The 17,122-nt window shown below is 45.6% G+C and overlaps 1 long non-coding RNA gene across 1 annotated transcript; it reads right to left on the bottom strand.

Annotated features, from left to right (window-relative positions):
• Nucleotides 1–302: 302 nt before the first annotated feature.
• On the bottom strand, nucleotides 303–2,136 carry LOC148911655 (uncharacterized). Its single transcript, XR_016119621.1, has 2 exons — nucleotides 1,556–2,136; nucleotides 303–1,269 (listed from the first exon to the last, which is right to left on the bottom strand). It is a non-coding gene; the product is annotated as an uncharacterized LOC148911655 (long non-coding RNA).
• Between the last annotated feature and the right edge of the window lie 14,986 nt (nucleotides 2,137–17,122).

Raw genomic sequence — 17,122 nt, forward strand, 5'->3', positions numbered from 1 at the left:
CCTATCTTTTCTGCTATAACCACATAATCCACCAATAATCGATTTAAAGGAGCAACAAACTTCCATGGAAATAAAGTTAGCAAATCATAACGTGGATAAAAGCGTTAATGACTGAAGAATGGATGTTGTTTGCGGCATTATACAAAAGAATTGCGGCAATTTAATTTCATGTGTCAGTCATCTATCAAAGTCTCCCCTGAAGTTAGTTTTTGTATTGTAATCAATTTCCCACTCGAAAAAAGTCATTGAAACGGGGGTTGAATCATTTTTCGATTTCTCTTGAAAAATTAAAGAGACAAACAAACAAATAAATACTTTTATTTCTCTGAAATTGAAAAGAAAAAGACTTTATTTTTAAATTGCAAAAACTAAATCTGTCGCGTTACACATTTCAGCCCTGCCGCTCAGTCACTAAATGATTGTAAACAGAAGTTCCCGGGCATAAATTGTTGTTAAATTCTAGGTAAAATCAAATGTAAAAACGAAATTCTTGCGGTATTTGTCATTATATTACATTGAACTTGCATGCTGATGATGTTTTTATGATACTTAGCCAAATTAAGATTTAAAAATCCAAAAAGTTATGCAAATTTGTCAATCGCTTTGATTTGGCCGACCGTCTGAGCTCTTCAAAATTTCTGTAACTTTTAGACTTTATTTCTCATCGCAGAACAAAAACCCCCAAAAATGACTTCACCCACGATTAGAACATTATTTTAGCTTTTCAATTTCTTAATATCAACGTTTTATTTTATTTAGCACACGGATAAATCATTTTTTGAAAATTCCTCATTTTTGACGCGAAGTCAAAGTACCCTGGTGAATAAATATTTTTCGCCACTATGAATTTATTCGAACACCGTGAAATTCCATCTTTTTAATGTTAAAACACTATCCCAAATAATTTCCCAAGATTGAGTCTGTAGATATTTTTGCAAAGGCGCGCGAGGCCCCCAAAGTTGGAGTATATTTTGACTCTCTCAGAGAGTCAATTATGCACGAATTTGTTTTTCTCGTTTTTCTCGGAAATAAAGCGATATTTTGGCAAATGAAGTATACCACGGTTTATATCGCATCAAGGTCTTCCTAATACCAAAATATGAACGAATTCGATGTTTTGGCTGTTGCCGGCAAAATTTGATTTTGGTCGATTTTTGCTGACATCCTCTCTTAATACTCTGCAAAACATAAACCCTAACCCAGCTTGCTATGCCAAGAAAGACCCATAAAATCAGGTGCCTATTTTGAATCATTGCTTCGACATTGCTCCTGAATGAAAGTAAGGAGTACAGTGTCAGTTACAGAGAGTACTGTGGTAGTAGTACAGCAGCAGTAAGGCGGACTCGCGGTCAATGTCAAAGATTTACGGGTTTTACAGGCGGTTTAAGGAAGGCGCCGGCAGCGGGAATAAGCCGCGCGATAAGTCCTTACTGCTGCTGTGTTGGGAATCAAAGATAAGTGTTTATAAAAATGTACGATATATATACGATGCATGAATGTAAAAAGTTCACCAATGACTTCTGTATAATTTGCCTAAGATCCAAAGTTAACATACCTAAGCCCAGGGGTTTCTGGTGTTGTGGTAAGAAAATGCAAATAGAAGACGACACGTCAGCGCAGTGTTACGAATGTGGTAAGAATATTCGTAATGCCGTACCAAATGCTACCAAAGAGCAATATTACGCCAATGGAGGTCGTAAGAAAACGCCATATAAGAGAATAAAATACTTCAGGGACTGGATGAGTCATATCCAAGGTTTACATCCGGTATATTTAAGCGACGAAGTAAAGAAGAAAATCATAGACCATTTAGAAGAGCCAACCCCACAAAGTCTACGGAAAACGTTGAAAAAATTAAAGCTAGGGAAATATTACAAAGCTATTCCCTATCTTTTGTCTGAAATTACCGGTAAGTCTATTCCTGAGGTTTCTGATATGACAAAAGCCGAGTGGATGTTTTGTCGGCTGAATAAGGATATTCCTTATTATCCTGACGTAATTTACGAAATATTTTACAAAATAGACCCCAACCACCCCCTGTTAGGATGGATTCCGAGGCGACAATAACATATTACGCGTAATTCATACGATGAATTTATATTACGCGTAATAATTTGCCAAATAAGGTTATGCAAATAATTCATATTACGCGTAATAATTCGCCAAATAATTCATATTACGCGTAATAATTCGCCAAATAATTCATATTACGCGTAATAATTCGCCAAATAATTCACCAAATAATTTATATTACGCATAATTTCCAGACTGTCGTTCAATATGCAAATGAAATCCTGTCACGCTCTTTTCAAAGTAAATATTTACTGAGCAAGCTTTCTTTGAAGCTCTTCTTTCGCTTCTTGGTAAATCTTTTTGCGAGATTCCTCGGAAAGATCTTTTACGACTGTTTTTTTATTCCTTATGTCCGACTTTAATTTCTCGTACTTTTCCTCTTCGGCCAGAATAAGCGAGAATTCTACGTCGTCTATCTTTCTGTCACGCAAAGCCTTTGAGACAAGATCGGTAATAGTATTTACTTTAGCCCTAGATAGAGCTATTGTCGTGTCATGCTTGGATATTTTCGTGGATAGCTTTTTCATAATACCCGTAGCAACAGCCGAAATGATACCACAGGCTGCCCCAACGCCGGCCAAAGGAACCCCAACAATTATTCCCGGCCCAGTAAGCGAAGTAGCAACGCCGGAGCCCGTTAACACAACAGATATGGATCCTGAAGTTATCGCAATCTTATGTAGCGTACTCCGGGCTCTAACGTACTTTTTTCTAACTTTTTCATAGTGTTTTGTTTGCCCTTCCAAGTAAGCCAGGATTAAGTTCGCTTTATTCAGACGAAAGTTTTCGGCGTTTAGTTCGTTAGGTGTAGTATAGGGAACATCTGGGTACAACTGAGGTGCTGATGGTATAACATCCATTATATATACTAATGTACGACGCTTTTGGGAATGATATTGAGGAGCAGCCACATCACGACAACCGGGATTACTGGAACTGGAGGGCCTTTAGGAAGATGTTTCCGCATGCAGACCCTAGTAAGTTCGAAAGGAGACCCGATGGGATTTACTATAACGGCTCTAGGATGTACAGCAACGAGGATTTGAAACCTACGCTGGTCGATCAGATAGACAATCAACTGAAGAATTCTGGTTACGTTAAACCAAAACCCACGCCGACGCATGTTGAACCCGGTTGGTCAAAGGAATTATTGCTGGGTACCAGTACTTATCCAATACCCGCGGTTTCATTTGATGAACATCCAAGTTTAGATTTGACATTGAACATGCGGATCTCTAACAACCATTCCTTTCCGTTAAAGGTGCGAGATATCTTCAAAAACGTGCCCATTAATCATACCACCGCCAAGGAATCTCATGAATGGTTAAGCGGTCCTAACATGCGTTATTGGCCGCAGCAGTTGAACTTTGCAATTTGGTGCGCCACCAGTGGCTGTGGGGTAAGTGCAAACTTGATGAAGAATTCAATATTCATGTTTCACTTCCACTTCACGGTTAGAAGAATACTACATGAAATGGGTGTTATTGCGCTGCCGGGAGATGCTGCGTTTTATCCAAGAGATAACAAATACAGCGTGCCGGCTTATGATAGACTTTGTAAGGAGTTTGGAGTTGTGGGAAAAGACTTTAGATGCACTACCGGTGCTAACAATGGCTTGGGGCATATTTGGGCTTATTGGGGGATTGGTGGACACGAGCTAAGCGATAAGGAAGTTCATGCGTTGCGGCTACGGTGGAACACTGGGTATCATAAGGAAACTCACGACAGTAGCACCTTCTTTGAACCAAACGCTAAGACCACTAAGGAAGTCAGAGACGGACCTCTGTTCAAAGACGAGGGTGGTAAGTATGGTGGAGCTAATCCACTGATTATCAAGATTACCAACGACGAGCAAACGAAGCAATATCTTAATTTCATACCCCCAGAAGGTAAAGGACTAACCAAAGCCGGTCTTGCCCGTTTGAACCGCAGCATAGAAGCTTACGTGTATTCTATCCTTGGAGCCCAAGTAAACACCCGATCGAGTATAGTGGGGAATACCGGCGCCGCAGAAAGAGACGCGAGCCGAAGCTTTGATCTTATTCGAAAGTTCGATCTTGGAGGGCGACATTAGCAAGGGCGTACAGCGTTACCAACTAGCCATACAAAATTCCAAGGCCCGACTGGACTATGCAGTAGCCCCGGGTTGTTGGTTAATGCCTAGTAATTTATCTATAAATACTGGTTCTGTAGTAGGATACAACAACAAACTTCAACGAGCTACTAAGGATATGAAGTTTGGGGTGAATGACGTGAACTCTGACACTCTTAGAAGGCACTTTGTTGAACAGCCTAAAAAAATGCACCATACGCAACCACCTAAGGAAGCGCACCATACGCAAGCGCCTAAGAAAGAACCACACCGAGCGCCTAAAAAGGAGGAGGAATATGACCATAACTTATTAAAAGCCGGCTTAACAGTCGCAAGCATTGGTCTGAGCTATTATATATGGCGATGAACAACCCCTACGTAGCTGGAGTAGATTGCGTTTATACGACTTACAAAGGCGAGAAAAAATACAACCAAGCAGCTTGGGTTGATGTCACGGGCATGTCCGTGGACTTGAACTACTCGGGAAAGAAGTTAATCCTTTGTAGTATTTGCATTGGCACGAGTAGTCACGCCAACGTGGGCTTTAGGTTCCTGGATGAGAATGGCGTACTGCAGCCTATGCGTGCGAAGACGAACAATAGGGAGCCTACACATTTCTCCGTAGAACCCAACCCAACCAGCGCCGAAAATCAATCGGTTTGGACTTTCCACATGGTGGCCGATTGCCATGGGAAGGTAAAGCTGCAGATACGCGTAGATGATACGGGAAAGGTCACGGTAAATAGCATAGAAAATCAAAGGGATACAGCTTATAATCACGCCACCATTAGCACTCTTACGGTGGTTAGTCTCTAGATATATGAACCCACACGCGAAGGAAGAAGGCTTTCATTACTATTTGGGAGAGATTTATTACCAAGGGGATGAGTGGTTCGATACCGAAATTTGGGTAAAGGTTGGGGGTTTAGGATTGCTCATATGCACCCTTAACATTAACCTAAAGAATAGCTGTAATCTTGGGATTAGGATAGTAGATGAGACCAACACTCCACTAGTTCCATATAGAAAAAAAGTAAATAGCAGGCACTCATCACACTTTACGCATGAAAGTGCGGGTGCTAGTGGGGAAAATCAGTCGCCGGTAACTTTTCATATGATAGTTAATTGTCAATATGCGAAGCTTCAACTTCGTCCCGGCGACGCCTTAAGTGATAAGTATAAAGGCTTCGTCGTATTTAATGCCGTGACGTCTAAGGGTGCCGTGGTGGACGCTGTTTGGAATCATAAGACCATTAGCACCATGACTGCTATACCTTTAGTTCCGCATTATCAGGGCGGCGCGAATACTATCTTTACTTATCCGCAGTCGAGGATGCCTCGGACACCCGACGACGATAAGCCTCCAGTAACGTACCCAGATAAGATTAACCCTTCATCTTCTTCAGGAGTACCACTCCAATAGCGACGACCAAGATCCAAATGTTATTCCCCACGAACTTCAACAGTTCTCCGCCGGTTCTTAATACCAGGCTTAAAACGCTACCAAGCAGCCCAGGAACGCTGGCTGCCATTGTTTTTCCCAGGGTTATTAGGCCCGCACCTAATTTTTTTCCCATTTCCCCCATTTCTTTTCCCACCTTTTTTCCCATTTCCCCCACCTTTTTTCCAAGCGCCTTTGCACCTGAGGCCACACCGTTAATTGCATTCATAATTCCAGCAATAGCGCCTGCGAGCGCTCCGGCGAACGCCAATGGAATGCCGTACCTCCGAAGGACCCTAAGTATTTTTTGCCTTGTGGTAAGCCCCAGCTCCCTTTCCAAGCCTTCTCTTTGCGCCTGCAACTCCGCAATCCTTTCCTCTAGGGACCCTACTTGCGCATGAGCTGCTTCTCTTTCCCCGTCGGCGCGAGTTTGATCGTCGATTATTTCCCGTTGCGTTTGTATTTGCCTTTCCAGGTCCTCTATGGCTTGCTCTCTTTGTCTTAATTGCTCCCCTTTAACGATGATTTCCGTGTTTAACCGCCGCTCTTGCATTACCGAGGCTTCCAGCTCCGCACCCAGACGCCTAAGTTCGGCGTTCCTATCTCCAACGTCCCTAACTGCACGGTCGAAGTTCCTTCTAGCAGCGTCCCTTTCACTCAGCAACATACTAATGCGGTGCTGAGTGTCTTCGTCTTGCGTTTCGTTGGTTTCTTGTAATTCCTGTATTGCTCTTATGTACGCCTCGTCCTTAGTATCCATATCTTGTTTTAGATCTTCAATATGTTCCGCCTGCTGCTGCAATTCAGCGTTTTTTTCCTCTAATTGCTCCGTAAGTTCGTCAAGCCGTTCTTTGTGTTCGTCTATGATTCTTTGCTGCGCATTTTCTTCCATGTTGAGGGATTCTAAAGACTGCTGCAGCTGCAAGGCAGCGCTGCTGCCCGACGGCGTACTCGTTAGCTTTTCCTCTACGTCTTCCTTGGTAGCTTGTATTTTTGCGAGCTTTCCTTGATCCCTATCCAGAATTCCGGAGATGGCATGCATTTGACTGGTAGCCCTAGCAGTCCTAAGACTTTTGAAGAATCCTGAAGCTAACCTTGATGTTTCCTTAGTAGTTAAGCTGGACAGCATGGATAAGTCGGGGCTACCCAGCGCTGTCGTTATTTCCTTCGGTAAGGCATTGTTAAGTGCGTTAGACTTTTTGCTTTGATAAAAGTCATACCACCTTTCCCTGCCTACGTAACGAATTTGGATTTGACCCTTGTCACCGCGTTGGAATTCTAAAAGAGTCGAACTGGCGCTAGGATATCTCTTACGCACGTCGGTAAGTAGCTTTTGGGGTACCGTTTCGCCGATAGCTGCCATTAAAGTTGGAGGAATTCGGGGGTCGGCAAAGAACCTTCCTTTTCCATCGCGGATGACGTAAACCTTAGCGCCGCTTCTAGCAAGTCTACCCATAATTAGTTCCCTGCCGTATTCATCTTCTTCGAACATTAGCTGCGCCTTTTCAGGCATCCACTCGGGTAGTAGCTCCTGAAGCCTGTCGAAGTCGTCCGGGGGCTCTTCCATGGATTCATCCATTTCCGCTTGTACTTTTTGCAACCACTCGTTGCTAGGAGCTTCAGGTACTAATCCTAAGTCGTCCATTCGCATGTAAGATGGAAGAGATTTACCAGGGTTTTCCCTTTTGAACCTGTCCGTAAGGCTACGTAAGGCACCGCGGGCCTTTGGACCGTACTTGCGACGTAGCTTTTCGAAGAAGCCCGGCTTATCCGCTTCCGGCAGCAGGGTTTCATATTCTTCATCGTTAATGTCGACTTGACCTTCTTCGGTAAGGGGATCAAAATCCGTTCCTTCTACTTCCATTATATATGATAAGCTCAAAGTTAAACCCAAACGTATTGCCTAAGCAGGTTGGCGGGCTGAAAGCAGAACGCACCTTTCATCGGGTCACATTCACGCCTTCTAGCGCAAAGCCAGGAGAAACGCTGTACGTAGGCGTGCCCCGCCTAACAGATAACCTAGTATTGGTTCCTGGCACCCTGGCGCTAAGGTTTGACCTAGCAATACAACCAAGCACCAAGGACAAGCGCTATACCGTCAATAATGTTGGTAGGAACCTCGTCTCTAAGATGAGAATCAAGTTCGCAGGGGAATCCCTCTTGGACTTAAATAGGTACGACCTGTACACCACGTATAAGGATCTGTGGCTAACAGCCTTTGACCGTGCACAAAAGATAGAGCAGGGAATTGGAAGCGTTATTCTTCGTAAGCTTCGCAGCGATACTAACCCCGCGCCTACGGACTCCAGCGGAGCAACCGCAGTAGCAGACGCAACAAGGGTAAAGACCGCCTATGGTAGCAAGTACGTTATCCCTTTGGATTTCGAAGTGATTACGAGTCATGGTGCGTACTACCCCAGGCAGTTATCCGAGTTACAGTTTGAAGTAACCTTGGCGGACACTACGAACGTCATAGGAGGCATGGACAGCGCAATCAGTGGAGCCGTGGATCCCTATTCTGTTACCAACTTAGAGCTGCAGTACGAAACGGTATACAGCGAAGAGCTGGCCCGTAGCGCTGGCATGGAATACAGCTCCGGGAAGGCATTCCTTTACGACCACGTAGTGATGTATAAGACGTTCAGCTTCCTGGATAAGACGGATGAGGTTATCAACCAAAGCATTAACCTCCCACGAAGAAGTCTCACGGGGTTGATGCTGGTGTTTGCTAAACCCTACGAGGCCGGTAAGCGCGACTCCGAAGCCTTTCACAACCCCAACATTACTAACGTCGGCGTGAATATTAACGGAGTCCCAAACAAGGTTTACTCCCAGGGGATAAAGCCCGCAGACGTGTACAGGGAGGCAAAGCGCAAGTTTGGCGACCAAATTAGCCCCGAGGAATTCTTTAAGGATAAGTATGCGCTGTGGATTGATATGCGCACGACGAACGATGAAGACCTACATGGTCAAGGTTTACGTTTAGTAAACACGCAGGATGGCATCACTTTGGAGATCAAGCGCACCAAGAACACCAGTGCGGGCGACGGCGACAAGATAAACTGCTACGTCTTCGTCGTGTCTGACGCGCAACTGAGCGTAGAAATGAATCAGCTAAAGAGCGTTGCGTATTGATAAAAAAATATCGTTGGTATATAATGCTTCGCGTATTCGAAAACAACGAAACCAAACTGCAATGCATAGTGCAAGGCGAAACTTTGTACTTCAAAGCAAAGGAGGTGGCTTTGGCGTTGGGCTATGAGCGCCCTAGAGATGCAATTAGAGCACACGTATCTGAGAAATACCAGAAAAAATGGGTTGATCTACAAGGGGCTGCGAATCACCGCTCCTTTACTACGCAACCAAATGCCGTGTTTATATCCGAACCTGGTTTGTACGAACTGATATTTAGCTCCAAACTACCCAAAGCTGTGGAGTTTCGTGATTGGGTCTTTGAGGAAGTCCTACCCGCGCTAAGGAAAACGGGTAAATATGCAATAGAAAGGCGGTTTGGCGGCCCAAACAAGTTAGTATTCAAGATCGAAAATGAAGCCGACCTACACGCGAAGGTCGTCGACTACACACGTAGGTTTTACCCCGATTTCATCATAGCGCCGGGTCTTGGCGAACTTCAAGATTCAGACAGCAAGCGAATAACCTGCTGGCGAAAAGGCTACCAAGCCGGTCAACCCGACCTTTTAATCCTAAATGCGCATAAGAAATACCGCGGGTTGTGTATTGAGTTGAAAACCCCAAAAGGAAACGGCGTCTTATCCGCGAAGCAATCTAAGAAAATCTCACAGCTTGACGTAAATGGTTACCTAACGATGGTTAGCAACGATTACGACATTATCTGCCGTGCCCTGATGGATTACGCGGATGGCATTCGTATTCCCTGTAAGGGCTGTGTAAAGCGGTTTAAGTCCTACGCCACTTTGAAAACGCACCTAAAGATATTCCATAGGTATAATGAAGCTCAGCTTGACTCACTGGCGTGATCTTGTCCACGGTAAAGCATACGAAATAAAAAATTACGTCGTCTTCGAAGACATCGACCGTTTACGGTTAGTCCTCAAAGACTTAGAAGGCAAGGAATATTCCCTTTGGGCGCCGGATTGTGTGCGGTACGTAATTCAGGGCGAGGAATTCACCCACTTACGCAGCTATGGTAAGGTAAATGGCCGATGGAAGTTTGACATTGAAAGAAGAGTCACTCCATCTCCTCTTTGTAGTTAAGCGCGTCTGCTAAAGTCCGCTGCGCTTTAGGATCCGCGGAGCACCAATGCCCCACAAAGGATCCTTCGGAGAATACCCTGTCGCAATGAAGGCAGGTGTATTTTTTACGCGGTTTTGGGGGCGTAATGCAGTCGGCAGGTAGTTCGCAAGTAATACAGTCCATATATTGAAAGGGCGATTAGGAATCCTCCTAAGAAGGCGGCTGCGTAGGCTAGCATATACCTTTAAAAGGGGTTCTTATATTTATTAATGTTTCTTCTTTTCTTATTGAGTTCTGCATACCTTCTCCAAAAGGGGTCCTTATATTTATTAATGTTTCTTCTTTTATTCTTAATAAACAATCAAAGAATATTAATAAATATAAGAGTGCATTTTGAGACTCTTTGCGCAAACCCTACTTTACTTGCGGGCTTTCCTTACTTCCACGTTTTGAGCATGCCAATCATCAAAACGATCCAAGTACTCCTTAAAACCGCGGGGATGATGTTGCGGGCACAAACACTGCCAGATATGATCATCTCCTTTCCTTAAGCCGCCACACGCGTCACAGGGCGCACTCCAATACTCTGCGTTCTCCCAGCGCGTACCTTCGGCGCGGTCGAACTCCGTAAAGCGTTGGTCTATTTCTTTCTTACGAAGAGTTAACTTCCTTATGGTTTCCGCTGGGCAACATCTCGCAGCGATATCACCATGCTCCTCGCATACGACATCCAAATCATAATTACCACGACATCTATGTTGATGCCATGCGTCCGTGAGACCTTCATTGCAGCGCGCACACACGTCCTTTAAACACACCCTATTTTCTTGGTGGTATTGCAACATTTGGGGCGTGCTAAATAGCCGATTGCAATCAGCACAGCGTCTTTCCTTAGACTTCAAACACACCCTTCCTTCCACGTGATATCGCAGCGCCTGTTTACTGCTGAAGGACCGATTGCAAGTGCCACAGGTGGTGACGTTATCCACCTCTTTAAAACATACCTTCTTTTTTTGGTGATACTGCAAAGCCTGTTTGCTACTGAACTCCCTGTCGCAATCCCTACACTTCATTATATGATAAGAATTTATTAACCCTTATAAGGGATACTTAATAAAGTCCTGCACGCTTTCCTTCGCCCAACCGGCCATCGTCAAAAGCGCACCAAACCTTTCTGCACGCTTCAGACCGCACATTTCATCGTACAATTCCTGCACGCGCTCTTTTAACCGGTCTATCTCCTCCCTTTGCATTTCTATGGTGTCTTTTTTATCCTTTGCGTCGGCGGCAATCCTTCTTACTGCTTCCACTGGCTCCATCTATATATGAACCCAGATCACATGCCTTGTAACGCTCTGATAGTAGGACCCACCGGCTGTGGAAAAACACAATTTGTCGTGGAGCAGCTATTAGGGCCCTTTAGATACCGCTTCGACTATATCGTGCTGCTCTGCCCCACCTACAGGAATAATGTTACCTGGGAAGGCATAGGCAGGAATGATGATGACTTCTTTGTAGATATCTTAGACCCTAACGAGTTATCCGGCCATCTTAAGTTTTGGCATAAGCAATTCCCCAAGAATACACAGACACTCCTCATACTGGATGACATCGCCTGCGGGGACGACGTAAAAAGACGCACCTCCGAATTGGTGAAGCTTGCTTTCAGCGGTAGGCATGACAATATCAGCGTTTGGTTACTCTCGCAGCAGCTTACCAGCGTCTCTAAGCCCTTTAGGGAAAACATAGGCTCGCTTGTCGTATTTTATACTCCAAGTAAGTCAGACCTGGAAACCATCTTGAGCGACTACGGCGGTGAGATAAGCAAGGAACAGTTACACGAATACATGCGGCATTTAAAGACGCACCAACATTCCAAGATGATCTTCTCTTTGAGGTTTCCCTACACGGTTGGAATCTATGATTCCTAATGTATATGGACATTGAGCAGCTCTTAGATGAAGTCCCCACACAGCTAGATGAAAGTAACCTTAAGGAACAACTCAACGTCCTTGTGTCTTCGGGAAAGTGCAAAGAAATGATAGGCAAGGAACTTACCCATGAGCAGGTTAATAAGTTGTCGGAAGATGAAGTCAAGAAGTTCCATAAGAGGTATGAGGCTGCCCTTGCAAGTAAGACCACGGACGCTGTAGCAGACTCCGCTATCCGACTTGCGACTAAATTGCTTGGACTTGCGCTGCCCATAGACGACGTGGAGCAACTGCGGAAGGACATTAGCGAGGACTATGTCATCGCCCAAGAACTTAAGATAACCTGCGGCTGGTTGTCTTTGAAGTGCGGTAAGTTAATGGCAGTCGCCTCTGCGGCTTTGCACGTAGCTCAGCATGTCGACTTGAAGGAGGTACTGGTGTCTTGGAAGGACTTCAAGAAGGACAGAGAAGTCGAAAAGGTCTTCCAGGCAGCACTTGCTGATGATCAAGTCGCCTCAAGTACCTAGTCAAGTCACCGTAAGTACTTAGTCAAGTCATTCGCGGGAATTACCCAGGTCGCCTCAAGTACTTAGTCAAGTCGTCTTAAGTTACTTATCAAGTCCTTCAAGTCCTTAGATATAAATGAGTGAAGCTGAATCGAAGGCGGAGGAAACCCCTCGAGTAGAAGATACCAAGATTACCAAGGCTAAATCTCCAGGCAGAGTCGCCGCGGGAAAGAAGCTCGCGGAGATGAACAAGAAGAACAAGGCAAAAAAGGAGGAAAAGGCGGAGGAAGAAAGCGAATCCTTTTGGAATCCTGGGTACGTCATCGGCGCGATAGGAGTCGCTATAGCAGCAGGCAGCCTTTACTTTCAATGGCGGGCATCGAAAAAAGTGGAATTTAAGGCGCCTCCTGTCATACGCAGGGAGGAGCCCACGGTAAGGAAATGTAGGATTCCAGAAATGGATTAGAATTTCTTTCTCCCCCCGTAATATAATGTCAACCAAATTGATTGACGCCGTCCAAGAAGCTGCTATCACAACCTCCATCATCGCCGGTATTGGCTGGGTAGGTAAGAAAGTCCTAAAGGAGGACCTTACTGAGGACCCAACTAAAAACCTGAGTAACTTTGCTAAGATGACCGCTGCCGTATGCGGGGCTATCATGCTAAGAAATTACCTACAGAAGGAAAAGTACCTGCCTACGGTGTAATATATAATGGCTAGCGTGGTCATAGGTGGAGTCGTTGCAGCTTTAGCATTCACTGGAGCTAATTATGGTGGTCAGTATTTGGATAGATTAGTTAGAGGCGACAAAAGCGGAGAATTGGCCGCTGAGAGGAAGAGACACGATTTGGCGCTGGAGAAATATCAGCGAGACGTGGCAGCTTGGAATGAAAAAAGACAAGCCTACAGGGATTGGTTGGATAAGAATTACCAAGACAAAATGCAGGCGGATAAGAACTTCGAAAACACAGACTACGCCTTTAAGCTCTATGCACAGGCGCACCCCGACTTTAGGTTAAGAAACCCTCAGTTTAAGGATTACTACCAGCCTTCTAAGAAACAAAAAGATAGCGAATTGGTCTTTGTTGGAGTCGCAGGGCTGGCAGGAGGCGTGGCCTTGGCGTATCTAATATAATGATCGTCTTTTTGGAAAGCGACAAGAATAACTTTACTACTTATCTGAATCCCCCCATCCGCGCGGAAAGGGTTCGGTTGGTTAGTTGCTCTTTGTACAATTCTTGGTATAACCTGATTAGGGGCATAGTCACTGAGCATACAGGAGGATCTAACTATCAAGCCGTATTGCTGCCCGATGGACATTACACACCAATCACACTGGCCAAGGAATTAGCAAAACACGGTTATACTCTCACCACAGGATTGCCGCACGAAATGACCCTCAAACATAATATGTCAAATTATTCAATGACTTTTGGAAAGTCTGACTCATTGGGATCTTTATTATGTGCCTCAGGCAAGACGATTACCAACACAGCCATACCTGTGAAATGGAAAGTCGCATCCTCTTACGAAGTCTATTGCGATTTAGTCCATAGTTACAACAATGGAGAAAAGTCTTCTCTTATGTCCAAGTTTCTACCCAAAGGTAATCCATTTGACCCAGTAGAATACACTCCCATTTCTTTGAGCTATGACTTGTCTAATTTGGTAGAAAGCATAAACATCACCATTAAGGTGGACGGAGAGGCGGTGGATTTTAACGGACGTAAGATCAATCTTGTCCTATCCTTCACTTGAATCAAGCGAAGCGCGATTCTATTCATATAATGGGTCGAACTGAGGATAAACTAAAAAGGATTTACTATGGGCCTGAAGGCTATTGGAAAGGAGCGTCGGCTATCAAGAAACTCGCGACCGCGGCCAGGGTATCAGATGAAACGGCTAAGAACTGGCTAAGAAAACAAACCCTCTGGCAGGTCTATCTTCCCGTGCCTAAGTACATTCCCAGGCCCAGCTTTACCGTAAGTGCCCCCAATGAAGTTCATCAGGCGGATTTGCTTTTCTTGCCGCACGACAAGGTGAGAAAGAAGACCTATAGATACGCTTTGACCGTAGTTGATATCGCAAGCAGATACAAAGACGCCGAACCCATAACCAGTAAGGATTCTGGGGAAGTCGCAGAAGCCCTAGGTAGGATTTATAAGCGCGTTTTGAAATGGCCTAAGCTGCTGCAAGTGGATGCGGGGACAGAGTTCATGGGCGTGGTTACCAAGACCCTGAAAGACCACAGCACTAAGATTAGGAGAGCCGAAGCAGAGTACCACAGGGGTCAGAGCATTGTCGAAAGATTCAATAAGACCCTGGCCGAGCGTCTCTTTGGGTACCAGTATTGGAAAGAGCTGGAAGATCCCTCCAAGCGCAACAGGGAATGGACTCAGAGGCTCACCCAGGTCGTCGCGGCTTTGAACAACGAGGCGGCCAAGGCTACGGGAATAAAACCCAGGGATGCCATAAAAAAGAAACACGTGGAACACAAGTCCTACGTCAGAAGTTCGAGGGCGGTCGGACTGAAGGAAAAAAAGCTCCCCCGCAACATAGTGGTCAGATACCTCTATCAGCCGGGGGAACTCGAAGGTGGCAGCAAGAGAGCCACGGATCCTAACTGGTCTTTGGAAACGTATGAGATTTCAAAGTCCGTCACCAAGGAAGGGCAACCCGTGTTGTATTACCTAAATGGCCCGAGTCGTGGATTTGTCATGGAAGAGCTGCTCATAGTCCCCAAAGACTCAGAGTAGTGCTGCTCCACGCGCCCGATTACACTCTAGGCATGTCAGTCTTACGTTGCCTCTGCAATGGCCGCGCTTGTTATTGATACGATCCACGGAGAACTGTTGATCGTCATTCGGGTCAAACCTCCATAGTAGAGGTATGTTACATTTGGCACACCTTGCCCCTTTCTTATAGACGTCGTCCACGCATAGGTCGAACGTCATATTTTTTTCTTCGTCGTGCCGCTTGTAGCGAAGGAGTTTCTTAGCAATGTTCTCTTTGGCTATGTCCTCTGGCGTTTTATCGTAACGCAGTTGCGGACCCCAGCTTCTTTTCAACTGTTTGGCATACTCCACACGACTTACGGCGGTGTAGATAAGGTTGCTCCAACACAGCCGCTGGTCTATGATCCATAAGGTTTCTTTTATGGTAAGCCCTTGCGCGCTGTGGACTGTCATGCAATAACCCAAGCGCCAGTCTGGATGGGAGGTTATTTTTTCCACCTTTTCTATGGGTACCCAGGCTTTATCATGCGTTACTGCGTTCTGCAGTTGGATGTCGGTACCAGGTACCCAGACGTCTCTTTTTTGCATGCGGGTGTCGTGGGGTTTATAACAAACAGGTACGGGATGCGTAGGGAAGCGCTCTTGGTGTATTTTGAGTAAGTCTTTCTGTATGCGAGACTGTGCTGCGCGTTTGCTGCTCAGCACCAGATCCTTTGGATGCCACGTGTAAAGGAAGTCCTCGTATTTCTTCGCCCGTACGCGTTTGCGCAGCGTCTTGCATTGGTCGGCGTCACTAAGGCCCCTTAATTCCGCTTTCAGGTTTCTTACTTGATCCTTGCTGCGGTAGTCGGTGTTAATTTCCTCCGCATGGTCTACGAAATCTTTTAGCCATTCGTGGGGCATCTCTCCGGCTATTGGAGGAGGCTGGCATGGATCTCCGGCGAATATTACTTGACTTTTCCCGCGAAGGAACTCTACGAACTCCTGCAGGATTTCCAAAGGTACGGTGCAAATCTCATCCCAAAGTATCACCGGAGGTATGTCGTGGATGGCTTCTGGTACCCACTTTTGGCCATTCCAACGAAAGAAGCTGTGGTACGTTTGAGCGTCGTGGCCCATTTCGCAGAGTTCTCTTTCCAAACGGTGCGTTGGCGTTAGCACCTTTATCTTAGGAAAGAGTTCTAACACGCGCGTAGTTTTACCGCTGCCTCCTGTACCGTAGAGGTAAGAGAAGCGTTGGTAGGAAATGGGGTCGGCAACTGAAGGTAGGGGGTCCGCGGTGGGCGTTACGGTGCCCTGGGTGTGTTCTCCGTGATATTCTACACGTGCCCTCCAAGATTTGATCTCTTCATCTTTGACGCGCCATTGGCCACTTTCTGCAAGTTCATCTTCGGTGTAGAATTCTTTCATCTTCTCTAACACTTCAGGCTTTACGTACAAGGAATCCGTGGCTACGCGCGGAACGTCCTCTTTGTCAAACCGTAGGAGCATCGCAAGTAGGTTAATATGCGCATATGCTAACATACTCGCACGCAGGTGGTAATATTGCGGTCGATGGTCTTGATAGTAACAAAGTGCATTCCATTTCTGTTCTTTCTGACCTTCTATGAAGTAGTCCCATTTCTCCACAGACACCATTGTTCCTTGTTCATGGGCGCGCTTAATAAGGAAGCTTAACTCTCCTTCGTCTGTTATCAGGCGTCGCTGCATGTGTTTCTCGCCCTCCTTAGCGCCCTGTGTGAATTTTCCTATGACAACGCGTGCTGTGGGGTTGTGTTCTGGGAGCCATTGCGTAAAGGCGCCATGACAAAGTATGGCTTCATGCGCCGTGTATTTTAAAAGCTGGCGCTCTTCAAAGAACTTCAATAGAGGTACGGGTATCCATTCTTTCTCTTGTAGATGCTTCCCGTACCACGCGTAAATTATGGGATGTAAGTCTTTAGCCAACTTCCAAGACGTTAATCGTACGAATCCAGTTGCTGGGGCGTCGTAGTGACCGTCTAACGAAACGCGGAAGAATTGGGAGTCTGGATGTCCGTAACGGTCGTAATATTCCTTACAATCCCCTAGACCTTTAAAACTTGCAGGGTAACAGTGTTTCATATCCAGAGACACGTACTCGTCTTC

The sequence above is a fragment of the Actinia tenebrosa genome, unplaced genomic scaffold (genome assembly GCF_029948245.1).
Source record: "Actinia tenebrosa isolate PJP-AT-01 unplaced genomic scaffold, QUT_ActTen_1.0 PGA_scaffold13__45_contigs__length_12533684, whole genome shotgun sequence".
Taxonomy (NCBI): domain Eukaryota; kingdom Metazoa; phylum Cnidaria; class Anthozoa; order Actiniaria; family Actiniidae; genus Actinia; species Actinia tenebrosa.